The sequence below is a fragment of the Panicum virgatum genome, chromosome 8K (genome assembly GCF_016808335.1).
Source record: "Panicum virgatum strain AP13 chromosome 8K, P.virgatum_v5, whole genome shotgun sequence".
Taxonomy (NCBI): Eukaryota; Viridiplantae; Streptophyta; class Magnoliopsida; order Poales; family Poaceae; genus Panicum; species Panicum virgatum.
Window position 1 is genome coordinate 50339465 of NC_053143.1, and position 14933 is coordinate 50354397.

General features: G+C 44.1%; 1 pseudogene; it reads right to left on the reverse strand.

Annotated features, from left to right (window-relative positions):
- Window positions 1–1599: 1599 nt before the first annotated feature.
- Window positions 1600–14404, reverse strand: LOC120645910 (annotated as a pseudogene).
- Window positions 14405–14933: the final 529 nt, after the last annotated feature.

The window sequence follows — 14933 nt, forward strand, 5'->3', positions numbered from 1 at the left end:
TGAGGCACTTCGATTGTTGTGGCCTGGTGGGTTAGGATGTTAAATTCTAAAAGACTTGCGAAAGGAGACCCAATTTCTAAAATTCCTCGTAATGGATCCCTGGGCATTCGAACTTTCAAAAAAAATCCTTTCGTTCCCTCTCTTTTCGTCTAGTACAATATTTAAAAAAGGGTTAATTGGATATATGACATTACAAAGATACAAGTTTCGAGATATACCATTATAATTCGTCTATCCGTAAATATGTCATTATAATTATTATCTTGTTTGAATCCTGACATTTTCTACATCTTTGATGCTCTTGGACCCACCCACAAGCTACTGGATTTTCGTATTGCCCAAAATAACCCCACCACATCTCTTTGTGTCTATCTCGCCGACACAAGGATGTATCCTGTGGTATCGGTAGGCACTAAACCACCTTTATTCCATGTTACTGAAACACTCCATCAAGAGTATCGCTTCTCGACCACCAAATCTCTTCTGGGGATACTTTGACTTGCCACGAAGTATAGGCCACAAAGGCTCGCGCCAATTTCTCGATCACTTTGATCCCGCTTTCCACTAAGAAACTTCTCCACGAAGGATGGAAGTCTCCATGTCTCTTGCACAAAGATCATTGATGCCTCTCCACACCAAGCCGGACATTGCCGGTGAGTCTTCATGACTCCAAGGCTCTGACACACTGAGATACAAGAACTAGCTCACAAGACACAATACCTTGCTCTTACACTCAATCTTGAGCTAGCCAAGCACTCTTACTAACAAAGTATGTGCTTAACATAAGGATGTGATCAATTTACTCTTGGATGGCTTGGAGTTTTTTCTTCAACATGTGTGTGGTTTCTCAGGACTCCAGCAACCTCAAAAGACCTGGGTGAGGCGTATATATAGGCTGCCAACTCCATAGAGCCGTTGCTCCAATGGCTAGCAAAATCAACATAGTGGTTCTGGTGCCCCGCCCACACCATGAGTAAGAACACGTATCAAGCAGCTAGCAGATCACCGAGTGGTTCAGGTGCCCCGCCCGCACCACGAGTAAGATTTATTAGGAAGAACGGCTACATAAAGGGGATGATATATGGGGTCTGTGTGTCAGCGAGTGGAGAGAAACAGACGTAGCAGGGCATTTTGGGCTTTATGCAAATACGATGACCTGCAGGCTGCGGGTGGGCCTAAAACAATAAAAAACATAGAAAATTGCATGGTTTGAACTTGTAGCGAATTGTAATGGCATGCTCTAAATAGGTGAATAGTATTGTATATCTCCTAACTTACATATTTGCAATGGCACTCATCTAATTAACCCTTAAAAAAAACTATACAAGCACATGATTAAGAGATTATCTCACAAAGAATGTGATTATAGCTTTAGGGCTGGGCTCGTATTTCCATGCGGGTGGCCCGATTAAGGTGGTGCCATACAATCCAGCCCGACTAGGCGCAGTGCCCGTGCCCATGTGCGGCCGGGCCGGGCCGGGCCGTGCTGCAACAACGGGTCGCGCAGCCCAGGAGCAGCGAGGCCAGCACACCGGCACACAGCACCCGCACCCGCACCCGCACCCACACTGTACTGTACCGCCTGATGGGCCTGGCCTGCTACCCGTGGGCCGCTGAAACCTCCATCGCCGAGGAAAACGCTTCTCTGACCGCCACGACCTCAGCGTAGACGCGGCCGATCGCCGGCCGGTCTCCCGGCGAGTCCGCGGCGCACTTCAGCCCGAGCTCGGCGAGCCGCTCGACGCAGCTCCGGACTCCGAGGGCCGCCCGATCCTCGTAGCACCCGTCGGAGCCGCGTCGTCCTGCTGCTTCGACTTCGCCGGCGCCGTCGTGGTGCGGGGCGAGTAGCAGCAGGCTGCTGTCCAGGACCTCGCCGACGTTCTGTGGGAGCACGGCCTCGACGAGCCCGCGGAGGCTCAGCCCGCCCTCGAACGGGCCGTCGGTGGGGCGCCTCCCCGTGATCATCTCCAGCAGGATGACGCCGTAGCTGTAGACGTCGCCTGCTGTCGAGAGTCGAGACCTCCAGTCTCCAGATCCATCCCGTACTCTGTGGAAATACAGACAAACATTTAGTGGTCATTCCCATTCTTTAGAAAAAAGTTATTTGATTTTGCATTATTGGTAGCTCAGTGAAGATCAATTTCCTCAAAACATATTGTATTTAAATTACATGTGTACTGCATCCGTTTAAAATTGTAAGTCGTTTTGGTAAATCTAATACATAGATTTTACTGTGCGTCTAGATAAATGCTATATATAGATCCATGGCAAAATTTATACATCTAGATTTGCTAAAACAACCTATAATTCGAAACGGAGGGAGTATGCATGAATAAGTTCTCACCCGGCGCGATGTATCCAATGGATCCTCTTGGCCCGGCGATGTTTATTGAACTCATAACCCTAGCTGAAGAATCACGACCGTGCAGAAACTTGGCCAATCCGAAGTCGCTAACGTGAGCAACCATGTTGTGGAGGTAGTCCAAGGCAGCAGCAATGTCCACGGCTACCAGGATTCTTGAACCTAGGTTCAGCATCCTGCCTGTCCTTTTGTTCTCTTGTGTGTCCACCTTCGAAGAATGGAGCCAGCTTTCCAGGGTGCCATTGCCCATGTACTCAAGGATCAGGGCCTTGAACTCGTTTCCCGTTTGGTCCAGGCTTGAGCACAGGCTGATCACGCGTATCAGGTTCCGGTGGCGAGTGTTTCTTAACGCCTCACATTCAGCAAAGGTCTTTGGTGCTCCAAGTTGGTCGAGCTTGAACACCTTGACCGCAACTGGGTCTGGGTGCGCCTCGAACTTGAATGTAGCTTTGTATACAGTTCCAAACTGTCCGGATCCAACTAGGTTGTCCGATGAGAATTCATTCGTCGCATCGGCAATGTCAGAGTACGAGATCTTCGTCAGTTCCTTGCATGGAGGGTCAAGACGCCGGTTCTTGAAGTGAATTCTCTTCTTGCAGATGATGATGAGTGCAGAACATGCAGTCAAAACCATCACAGCACTGGCAAGAGGAACTGCTACTGATATGATGTAGGAAGTCTTGTTTCTTCTTGTTGCTGTCGCCGACATGCAAACTGGTAACTGCAGCACTGGATCTGTTGCACATAGCTTCTTGTTTCCTTGTAGGAGTACCTTGCTTGAATTGCCGAACACACCACCAGTAGGGACAGCTCCCTCAAGGTTGTTGAATGATAAATTGAGGAGCTGCAAGGTGTTAAAGGTCTCCAGAAAAACTGGGATTTCACCAGACAGATTATTTTGGGAAAGTGAGATGCCCGTGGGGCTAGGACCTTGTGATGAGTGATTGAACAACACAGTGTGCGTGTGACGTTTCTCTTGGTTGGTGTCGTTGCAGGTGATAGGTGGAGACTGAACATGCGGCGACGTGTGAAGAATGAAGATATGATGCCACGCCGATGGACTGAGAGCGGTGAAGGGTGGATCAAGACTTGCGTTCGAGGGATTTGAGATCGTGCGGTGTATGTCTACTGTACCTGACGACACAGCGAGAGAACGTTGGTGGACGGTTTCTTGGTTAAGCCACAAAACCAAGATCCCGGACGTTCGTTGCGGCGGACGTGGCCGAAGATGGGGACAATTGTCGATCGCGAGAAGATTCCGGATCATCGTGCGGCGAGATCACGGGACGTCATGGTGCTAGATGGAAGGATCGCGGACATCGAGATTGTTTGCCGTGGAGGATGATATTGCGTGATACGCGCCGATTACGTTAATTTGATTTACGTAATGGCAAATTTGTAATTTAGATAGTGGCACCCTATGGGTTATAAATATGCGGCACCTAGGATTGAGGGGTATGCGTTTTTAGGGTTTTTTTTGGGGGGGGCGTTGCTACAGTAGCCGCCGTGAACAGTTCCGCGCTACAGTAGCCGCCGTGAACAGTAGCCGCCTCCCTGAAGCTCTTCTTGCGTGCACTCTTCTCTCCAGTCTAGCCTAGGGTTTAATTCCTAGTGAGGGATTTTTGTTGATCTCTCTAATCAAGAGAGGGAGGACGATCGGGCGGAGGCTAGATGCAATTCTGTAAGAACAAGTACTTGGTTTAATACTTTATCATTAAGTATTGTTCTTCGTTTCATTGCATCGTGCCTATTTGTTCTTCGTCAGGTTTATCGTCGGTTTCAATCTAGGTTTTCTTGATCCGTATTTTATATTTAATTTCCTTGCATAATATTTTGAGAATAGATTTCTAGTGATCTTGTAAACCTATGTTTTGAGTTTCCTCGCGTTTGGATCTAATTTGCTAAAGTTCTTGAAATTTGGGAGTTTGATCTGTTTGCTTCCGTGCGAAATTATTTTTGAGTTGCTCCCATTCACCCCCCCTCTGGTCGCATTTTCCGGTCCTACAATTGGTATCAGAGCCGGTTAAGGTTTTCTCATACCTAATCTGTTGTGAAATTCACTTGTGGCGATCATGACTTCGTCTTCACATCCACCTGCTTTTGATGGAACCGATTACCCGTACTGGAAGGCTCGCATGAGTGCCTTTCTCAAGGGGAAAGGGATTGCGATTTGGAATATTACAATTGATACGACTTATGTGATTCCAGTTGATCCCTCAAATGCAGCTCACGCTACAAAATATGAAAACAATAACAAAGCTGTAGATTTTCTCTTTGCTGCTTTGAGCAAATCTGAATTTGATCGTGTTTCTGACAAACAAGTTGCTCATGAGATTTGGTCTACTCTACAAAATTTTCATGAGGGCACCAACGCAGTGAAGATCCGGTTATTTGAAACTTACAGGCGCGAATATGATAATTTTATGCAATCGCCTGGTGAGTCTATCGAAAATCTTTTCGCTCGATTTTTGAGTCTTGTCAACAAAATGAAAGCCAACATAACGGTTATGCCGTATGATGATCATGCAAGGGCTCTCAAATTGTTGCATGCACTCGACTTGGATGTTTGGGGCACAAAAGTGGAAGCGATTGTTGAGTCTACTAATTATGAGACTCTTACAACTGATGAGCTTTTCAGTAAGCTTAAATCCAAAGAGATCGACATCCAATTTCGAAAAAAGCTTAACAATCCCACAGCTGGTTCTTCTTCAAATATTCCAATGGCTTTGGTTTCTGGGAGTACTAACACTAATGCTAATCTTTCATCTACTCCTAGTTTTGCTTTGTCCTCCTTGTGCCATATTGCAGATGATGAGTTGGAGGTATTTGATGATGATCAGCTTGTTTTGCTCACCAACAAGTTCAAGCGGGTATATGAAAACAGGCGAAATAGAAGGCGTTCAGAAGGATGCTTCAACTGTGGTGAGCGTGGACACTTCATTGCTGATTGTCCAAGCAAGGTGAAGGCACCGGAGCATGGCAACAGCTACAGGCGCCAGGAACAATCAAGGGACAGGAAGAACAAGAGTGATAGGCGTGGGAGAAAGAAGGGACAACAGAAGTTTACTGACAAGCAAATCAAGAAGGCTGCACATGTTCTCTTTTCTTCGCTGGGTAGCTTTGATTCAGATGCCTCCTACAACTCTAGTGATTCAGAGTCCGAAGATGAGAAGCCCAAAAAGACCAATGATGGAGGACTCTGTTTTCTTGCTGACATCAAGGGAGGCATGTGCACTATGGCTTTAAATGAGGGTGATGCATATGACTGTAGCAACGACTCTTCTGATAATGAGGTACAAAATTCTGCTGAAGAAGAAATTGAAGAGTTGACTAAACTTGTTGATAAACAAAATAAAATTCTAGCAAGACTTAAGGCTGATCATGATAGAATATCTGCTGAATTAAAAACACTAAAAGATGCTACACCTGTTGCTGTAGAATGTGAGGAATGTTCTATTCATATGGTTTCTATTTCTGAATTGCAATCTAAGCATGCTGTTTTAGTTGATAAATTTGATTGTGCTAAGATTGAATTGGAAGAACTTCGCTCTCGTTCTGTTTTACTTGGTGCTTGTGCTACTTGTCCAATTTTGCAAACTGAGTTGAATGTTGCTAAATGTCATATTGTTCAGTTGGAGAAACACACTTGTCCTGTTTTACCTGAGTGTTTGACTTGTCCTACTTTTGTTGCTGAAATTTCCATCTTAAAGAAGGACAATGCTGCTTTAGAAGAAGAAAACACTCATTTGAGAACAATCCTTGGTTGGTGTTCTGTGCGTGAGCCCCAGATTGGTATGACTATTGCACAAATTAAAAGGGGTGAACATTTTGGTGTTGGTTATGATTTGAAGCGTACTTTTGGTAAAAAGAATGCAGATGGTGAGAACAATGGGCCTACTCCCAGTGAGAAGAGTCCACCGGTCTCACCTGAAGGTTTTGTGGTAGAACCTCCCAAGTCTGTTCCTAAAAAGCAGGTTTGGAGGGTTAAACCCAAACACTTTAAAAGCCTGAATAACACATGGCCACCAACTTGTGAACATTTGGATAACCTTAAGCCTGATTTTTCTGGTTCCACTTCTAAGGCTAAGGTTGTCGTTGCTCCTACTCAAAATATTTACCATTGCGATTTTTGTGATCGTGATGGTCATTTGGCGGAGTTTTGCTTCCGTAGGAAGCGTGCTGAACGACGTGATCGGTACCCTGCACATGGTGCCTATGATCGTAGTGACTCTAGACGTGCGCCAGTTGTTCGCTTTTCTAGTTTTCGCTCACGTAATAGTGCCCCTGCGTCATATAGGAATGACATGCCACATTTTCCCCCTCGTGGGCATCTTCGTTCTTTCGAGAGATTTGATTTTGCTAATGCTTCTTTTGAGCAAATGGCCCAGCACTGGTTTTCATTGCATTATCCTAACCCCAGTGTTGAGTCATTAGCTCACTCTCGTGTTCGTTATTGATTGCAGGATGGAGGCGAGGAGAACATATGGATAATGGACTCTGGTTGTTCGCGTCACATGACCGGAGATGATAGATGGTTCTCCAGCCTCACCCCCGCGAGCGGTAAAGAATACATTACATTCGGGGACAATAGTAAAGGAAAAGTGATGGCACATGGGTGTATCAAGGTAACCAATAAATTCATGCTAAAGGACGTCGCGAAGGTACGGAACTTACATTATAACTTGCTTTCTGTCTCACAACTTCTTGATGATGGTTTTGAAGTGCGTTTTAAGAAAGGCAATTCGCGAGTTCTAGATTCTATCGGTAACCTTGTTTGTCAAATCTCCCCCTTTGGACGAATTTTCATGGTTGATTTCTCTAAATCTTTTGGACAAGCTCGTTGTTTGGTTGCTCATGGTTCTCTCCCCATTTGGAAGTGGCATCGTCGTTTGGGTCACTTGAGCTTTGATTTACTATGCCGTTTGAGTTCGATGGGTTTGATAGATGGTTTACCGAAACTCAAGTTTGAGAAAGATTTGGTTTGTGCTCCTTGCAAACATGGCAAAATGATTGCGGCTTCTCATGCACCTGTGACTCAGGTGATGACAGAACGACCGGGTGAGTTGTTACATATGGATACTGTAGGTCCAGCCCGTGTCCGTTCTGCTGGTGGGAAGTGGTATGTGCTCGTCATTGTGGATGATTTTTCTCGTTATTCATGGGTGTTCTTTTTGGAATCCAAGGATGAGGCTTTTCAATTTATTCATGATCTTGTTCTAAAGCTGAAAAATGAGTTATCCAATAATGTCGTTAGAGCAATTCGCAGTGATAATGGCACAGAATTCAAGAATGCTCGAATGAAAGCTTTTTGTTCAGAACAGGGTCTTGATCATCAGTTTTCCTCACCGTATGTCCCCCCTCAGAATGGTGTTGTTGAAAGGAAAAATCGAACGCTTGTTGAGATGGCTAAGACAATGCTTGATGAACATAAAACCCCTAGACGTTTTTGGGCTGAGGCGATTAATACCGCTTGCTATGTTGCTAATCGTATTTTTCTGAGAGCTTTTCTGGGGAAAACATCTTATGAGTTGAGATATGGTCGTTGTCCAAAAGTTTCTCATTTTCGCGTATTTGGTTGTAAATGCTTTATTCTGAAAAAAGGAAATTTGGACAAATTTGAATCACGTTCTTCTGATGGGTTGTTCTTGGGGTATGCTTTGCAAGGGCGAGCTTACCGGGTTCTTAATCTTGATACTAATCGCATCGAGGAGACATGTGAGGTCACCTTCGACGAGACGATGCCTTGTTTCTCTTCTGCTTTTGAGTGTGCAGGTGATGATGAGATTGGACAAAACATTTTTGAAGATGAGGTTGATGGACTTGACGATGATGATGATGCAACAGAGGATCCAGCTGTGCTCAAGGCAACTCCCATTCAGACACCTAGCAGCACGATAGACGAAGGGCCTTCAGAGCTTTTCACATCCACAGCAGATCCTCCAGCTATACCTACTGTTGATCATGAACCAGCTACAATTGAGGGGGAGGCAACTTCTGTTAGAACAGCACCTCGACATATTCAGCGTCGCCATCCACCTCAACAAATGATAGGTAACTTGAATGAGCGCACAACAAGGTATAAATCTAGAAATCAATGTGTCCTTGCGCATTCTGCATTTGTTGCCTCTTTTGAACCCCGTGATGTTGGACATGCGCTGTCTGATTCTAATTGGGTCAATGCCATGCATGAGGAGTTAGAAAATTTTGAACGGAATCAGGTTTGGGTTTTGGTTGATCCACCTTTTTCTTGCAAACCAATTGGTACTAAATGGGTTTTTAAGAACAAACAAGGGGAAGATGGTCTTGTTGTCAGAAACAAAGCCAGATTGGTGGCTCAGGGTTTCTGTCAAAAGGAGGGTATTGATTATGGTGAAACTTTTGCTCCTGTTGCTCGTTTAGAAGCTATTCGCATTTTGCTTGCTTTTGCTGCCTCACGTGGTTTTAAGCTTTATCAAATGGACGTGAAGAGTGCCTTTTTGAATGGGTATATAGAAGAGGAAGTTTATGTTAAACAACCCCCTGGTTTTGAACATCCTAAATTTCCTAATCATGTTTTCAAGTTACAAAAGGCTTTATATGGGTTGAAGCAAGCACCTCGTGCTTGGTATGCTAGACTGAAAACTTTTCTACTTGAAAATGGGTTCAAAATGGGTTCTGTTGATAAAACTTTATTTCTCCTCAGACAAGGCAATAATTCTCTAATAGTTCAGATATACGTGGATGATATCATTTTTGGTGGTTCGTCTCATTTTCTTGTTGCAAAGTTTGCAGAATCAATGAGTAAGGAGTTTGAGATGTCTATGATGGGTGAGTTGACCTTTTTCCTAGGATTGCAAATTAAACAAACACAGGAAGGGACATTTGTGCATCAGGGAAAATATACAATGGATGTCCTGAAGAAGTTCGACATGGCTGATGCTAAGCCAATTTCAACGCCCATTCCGACTAGCGCAGCTTTGGATGCTGATGAAGATGGAGAATCCGTGGATCAGAAGGAATATAGAAGCATGATTGGGTCACTTTTGTACTTGACTGCGACGAGACCGGATATACACTTTGCTGTGTGCCTGTGCGCTCGTTTTCAGGCGTCTCCCAGGACCTCTCACCGTCAGGCGGTGAAGCGCATAATGAGGTACCTTCGTTTCACTCCTGAATTTGGTCTTTGGTACTCTGTTTCTTCGACGCTCAGTTTGTGTGGTTATTCGGATGCTGATTTTGCTGGGTGTCGTTTGGATAGAAAATCTACATCAGGTACTTGCCAGTTTTTGGGTTCTTCTCTTGTTTCTTGGTCCTCTAGAAAACAATCCAATGTTGCTCAATCTACTACAGAGGCCGAGTATGTTGCGGCTGCTAGTTGTTGTTCTCAGCTTTTATGGATGATAGCTACCCTTCGCGATTTTGGTTTGTCGTTTTCTCATGTTCCTCTATTGTGTGATAGCACCAGTGCCATCAGTGTTGCTAAGAATCCTGTGCTGCATTCTAAAACGAAACATATTGATGTTCGTTATCATTTTCTAAGAGATCATGTTGAAAAGGGTGATATTGAGCTTAAGCATGTTGATACTAGTCAGCAGTTGGCTGATATTTTAACTAAACCACTCGATCAAGCCACGTTTGCACGTTTGCGTGGTGAGTTTGGTGTGTGTTATCCTTTCTAGTATCAATGTTTTTGTCGCTTCGGTTACATATGCCTTATACTTGTTTCAGCGAATTTGTGATAAATGCCTTTGGAGAGGTTGTGATGCTTTGGGTGACCATATTTTGTTTTGAAAACAGCACACAGATACTTCATGATTTTATCAGGCTTGTTTACATGTTCTTGTTCTAGTATCTGGTTGAATACTCGACATATATCTTGCTCACGGTTCGGTTTTGGCTCCTTTCAATGGGTCAAAGACCGGTTCGTCACTGTGAATGTAGCTTCTTTTGGGCCTATGAAAGAACAAATGTTCTTTGTGTCGCAAAGACACACATGAACCGGGCACTCTATAGTCCAGGGGCTGTCAAAAGATCCCAGATCAGCAGGGACAACAAAAGAAAAATGGGTTCAGTATTCAGCATATAACATTGGGAACAATATATATATATATATATATATATATATATATATATATATATATATATATATATATATATATATATATATATATATATATGATGCTGAGATTTGGGTTTGTATATACAGACTTGTGCTTTAGGCATGGCAGCCTAAGTTGGTTACTCACAGCTTGCCCCAGTCGCAGGTGTTGTGTGTGCCACGGGTTTGTCTTTCATGGCATAGACCTGATTCAAGCATTTGCAGTGAACTTTGATTGGAAGCTTTGTTACCCATCGTGTGAGCTTGCTATATGTCTTGTCTTCAGCTTGATACTGGCCTTGAATTTGTTTGCATGGTCTGACTAATTGGTTTTCAAAAGGCTCTAATTTAAATTTCTATGGTCATTGCATTGTGTTGCTGCTTTTCTGAACAGCTGGTTTTGCTGGTTCGCTGGTATAAGTATTTGATATATGTCTCTGAAGCTTCTATCTGTGCCGTCCCCTCATGTATCTTTTACTTGATGGAGTGCTTTGTCAACAAGGGGGAGAATGAGTGACACAAATTCATTTTGCAGGGGGAGTTAATTTTTCTTGCTGAGATTATGCTTTTGAAATGTTGCTGAGTCTCAGGGGGAGGTTGAGTTTGAGCATTTTGACAGGGGGAGTTTGTCAGCTTTGGAGCTTTTCAGTTACTCTTGTATTTGTCTTGATTGTGTCGAGCCTAGCTTTTGTTGCTAGCACTCATCAAGGGGGAGATTGAGATGCCCGTGGGGCTAGGACCTTGTGATGAGTGATTGAACAACACAGTGTGCGTGTGACGTTTCTCTTGGTTGGTGTCGTTGCAGGTGATAGGTGGAGACTGAACATGCGGCGACGTGTGAAGAATGAAGATATGATGCCACGCCGATGGACTGAGAGCGGTGAAGGGTGGATCAAGACTTGCGTTCGAGGGATTTGAGATCGTGCGGTGTATGTCTACTGTACCTGACGACACAGCGAGAGAACGTTGGTGGACGGTTTCTTGGTTAAGCCACAAAACCAAGATCCCGGACGTTCGTTGCGGCGGACGTGGCCGAAGATGGGGACAATTGTCGATCGCGAGAAGATTCCGGATCATCGTGCGGCGAGATCACGGGACGTCATGGTGCTAGATGGAAGGATCGCGGACATCGAGATTGTTTGCCGTGGAGGATGATATTGCGTGATACGCGCCGATTACGTTAATTTGATTTACGTAATGGCAAATTTGTAATTTAGGTAGTGGCACCCTATGGGTTATAAATATGCGGCACCTAGGATTGAGGGGTATGCGTTTTTAGGGTTTTGGGGGGGGGGGGGGGCGTTGCTACAGTAGCCGCCGTGAACAGTTCCGCGCTACAGTAGCCGCCGTGAACAGTAGCCGCCTCCCTGAAGCTCTTCTTGCGTGCACTCTTCTCTCCAGTCTAGCCTAGGGTTTAATTCCTAGTGAGGGATTTTTGTTGATCTCTCTAATCAAGAGAGGGAGGACGATCGGGCGGAGGCTAGATGCAATTCTGTAAGAACAAGTACTTGGTTTAATACTTTATCATTAAGTATTGTTCTTCGTTTCATTGCATCGTGCCTATTTGTTCTTCGTCAGGTTTATCGTCGGTTTCAATCTAGGTTTTCTTGATCCGTATTTTATATTTAATTTCCTTGCATAATATTTTGAGAATAGATTTCTAGTGATCTTGTAAACCTATGTTTTGAGTTTCCTCGCGTTTGGATCTAATTTGCTAAAGTTCTTGAAATTTGGGAGTTTGATCTGTTTGCTTCCGTGCGAAATTATTTTTGAGTTGCTCCCATTCACCCCCCCTCTGGTCGCATTTTCCGGTCCTACAGAAAGGTCCATCTCAGTCATGCCTCTTAAGCTCATGAGTGATGATGGGATACTTCCAGAAAGAAAGTTCACCTCTAGATGGATGGATTCCAGGTGAAGGCACTCACCAAGTGTGTGAGGAATCTCTCCGGATAACTGATTGTTGGATATATCAAGGGATTCAAGATTAAAGAGGTCACCAATGGTAGATGATATGGATCCGGTGAGTTTATTGTAGGACAAGTCTAGGCCTCCAGAAAGAGAAGAAATGGTGAGGAGCTCAGGCGGGATGCTTCCTTGGAAGACATTATGCGATAGGTTCAGTATCACCAAACTCTTACAGCCTCCTATGCTCGGAGGTATTGAACCGCTTAAATTGTTCTCCTGGACATAAAGTTGACCTAACCTTTCCAATTTCCCAATTGACTGTGGGATCTCACCAAAAAGATTATTGTGTGCCAAGCTTAAGATAAACAAGTTGTCAAGGTTTCCAAGTGTATCAGGAATGGTTCCAAGGAATTTATTCCCCCCTAATTGGAGAATTGTGAGGTTTTTGAGGTTTCCTATCTCAGATGGTATAGTTCCAGTGAAGTTATTTTCTGTCAGGAACAACTGTTGAAGGCTCCTTGAGAGATTGCCAATGGAATTTGGTAATGTTCCTTCTAACTTGTTATTGTCCAAATATATTAATTGAAGTTCAGTAGAGTTTGATGCCGAAGACAAGAAAGTCCAGTCTATTGTTTCAAGCTGGTTTGCACCAAGGTCCAACTGAATCAAGTTGGGCAGTGACTACCCCAGTGAATGCATTATCACGGAATTCTAATGCTTGGAGTTTGGAGGCATTGACTAAGGTCACAGGCAGCGGGCCCTCAAATTTGTTTCCTTCCATGACCAGTGTTTCGATGTTCGGAAGAGTGTTGCCAATGTCACTAGGAATTCTTCCCACAAGTTGGTTTACACCAAGGCCAAGGTAGCTGAGTGATGTTTTGTTGTAAAGTTTCTGTGGTACTGTGCCTGATAAATTGTTATAAGCCATGTCTAATGCTTCCCATACCTGAATTCTAGCTAAACTTTCAGGGATGCTTCCTTGCAAGTTATTTTCAGAAAGGAGCAAGGTGGAAAGAAAAGAGAAGTTTCCAAATGTGGCAGGTATAACTCCGGAGAAGTTGTTTTTTGCTAAGCTAATATATTGTATTGGTGGGGACATCATGGAGGATGACGGGATGATCCCAGAGAATTCATTATCTGAGAGATCTAATGTAACAAGTGATGTGCTATTGAAGAGAGTAGAGGGGATGTTTCCACTGAGCTTGTTTTGTATGAGGTCAAGGTAGTACAGTGTTGAGCAATTTGCCAACATAAGTGGAAGGCCACCCGTTAAGCTATTGTTCCGAAGAAAAACAATGGCGAGCGATGGACTGTTGCCCAAGGATTCAGGAATACTACCCACAAGGTTGTTACTTGGGAGAAACAGATACTGCAACTTTGGAAGCAATCCAATCCCCAAAGGGATTCTTCCGCCAAGGTTGTTATTACTAAGAACAATTTGCTGAAGGAACTGTAACTTGGCAAGACTTGGAGGGATCTCACCTTCGATGGAGTTGTTGATTAGTCTGATAACCTCAAGCTTGGAACAAAATGATATGGAATATGGAATCCTCCCAGTGATGGAGTTCATGCTGAGGTTGAGGTACTTCAGCCGGGTTAATTTGCCTATCTCTGGGGGTATGGGGCCATTTATTTGATTGTAAGCCATGTCGATCGTATCAATGAAATGAAGGTCAGCAATGCAAGGAGGAATTTTTCCTGTTATGTTTAGCTCTGCAAGGTCAAGAGCGACAACACGAGCTGCCTTGCTGCCACTGCATGAGACCCCTCGCCAATCGCAGAATGAAAGTGAGTCGTCTCTCCATGAGTCTAAGGCTCCAGCAGGGCTAGACAGCAGGGATTTCAGGCACAAAAGGGCTTGTCGATCTGTTTCAGATGAATTATGGAGTGTGGATGCTGTGGCTAAGGAATATGGTGGGCAGGGCCATGCAATCAGAATACTGATGAGCGTTGCCACAAGCCGAAGGAAGAAGGACCTCTTCTGGGCCCCTAAGATAGCCATTTTGCTACTAGTGGATGCTTCAAGGATCTGAGTGTGTGGTGATTCTTCTGCTGCACCTACTTGCACTTTATATAGAGCTTGCCTGACAAGTATGCGCACATAACGAAATAAGACAGTCAAGGAAGGAAAGATATTCACAGTGCTTAAATTCCTTTTTGTTAGAGTGCGCAATGGAAACCGGCTCAGCCCGCTATACTCACGAGCCGGCGCCCAACCAATCAAGACCTCAGGCTTAAAACTCAACCCAAAAGACTAGCCTGATGGGTGAGAACTGCGGTCCCACCTTATATGTTGTGCTCACCACCATCAATTTTCGATGTGAGACTAAATCTAACACTATTTTTTATCCAAGCAAAAGATAAGATTGAAACCTACTTAGGTAAAATGATATGGCATGAGGACGGCTGTTCTGTAATCATGCATGTCTCTTGTTACTGTGCATAACAGAAATAAGAGATTCCTGTGCTAGTTAATATATTTTTTGTAGGACCATCTGCTGAACTAAGTATTTTGAATAGTAATTGTAGGTATAAAAACATGAAAGATAAGGAGATTAATTTTCAAAATAAATCTTGCTGCAGAAATCT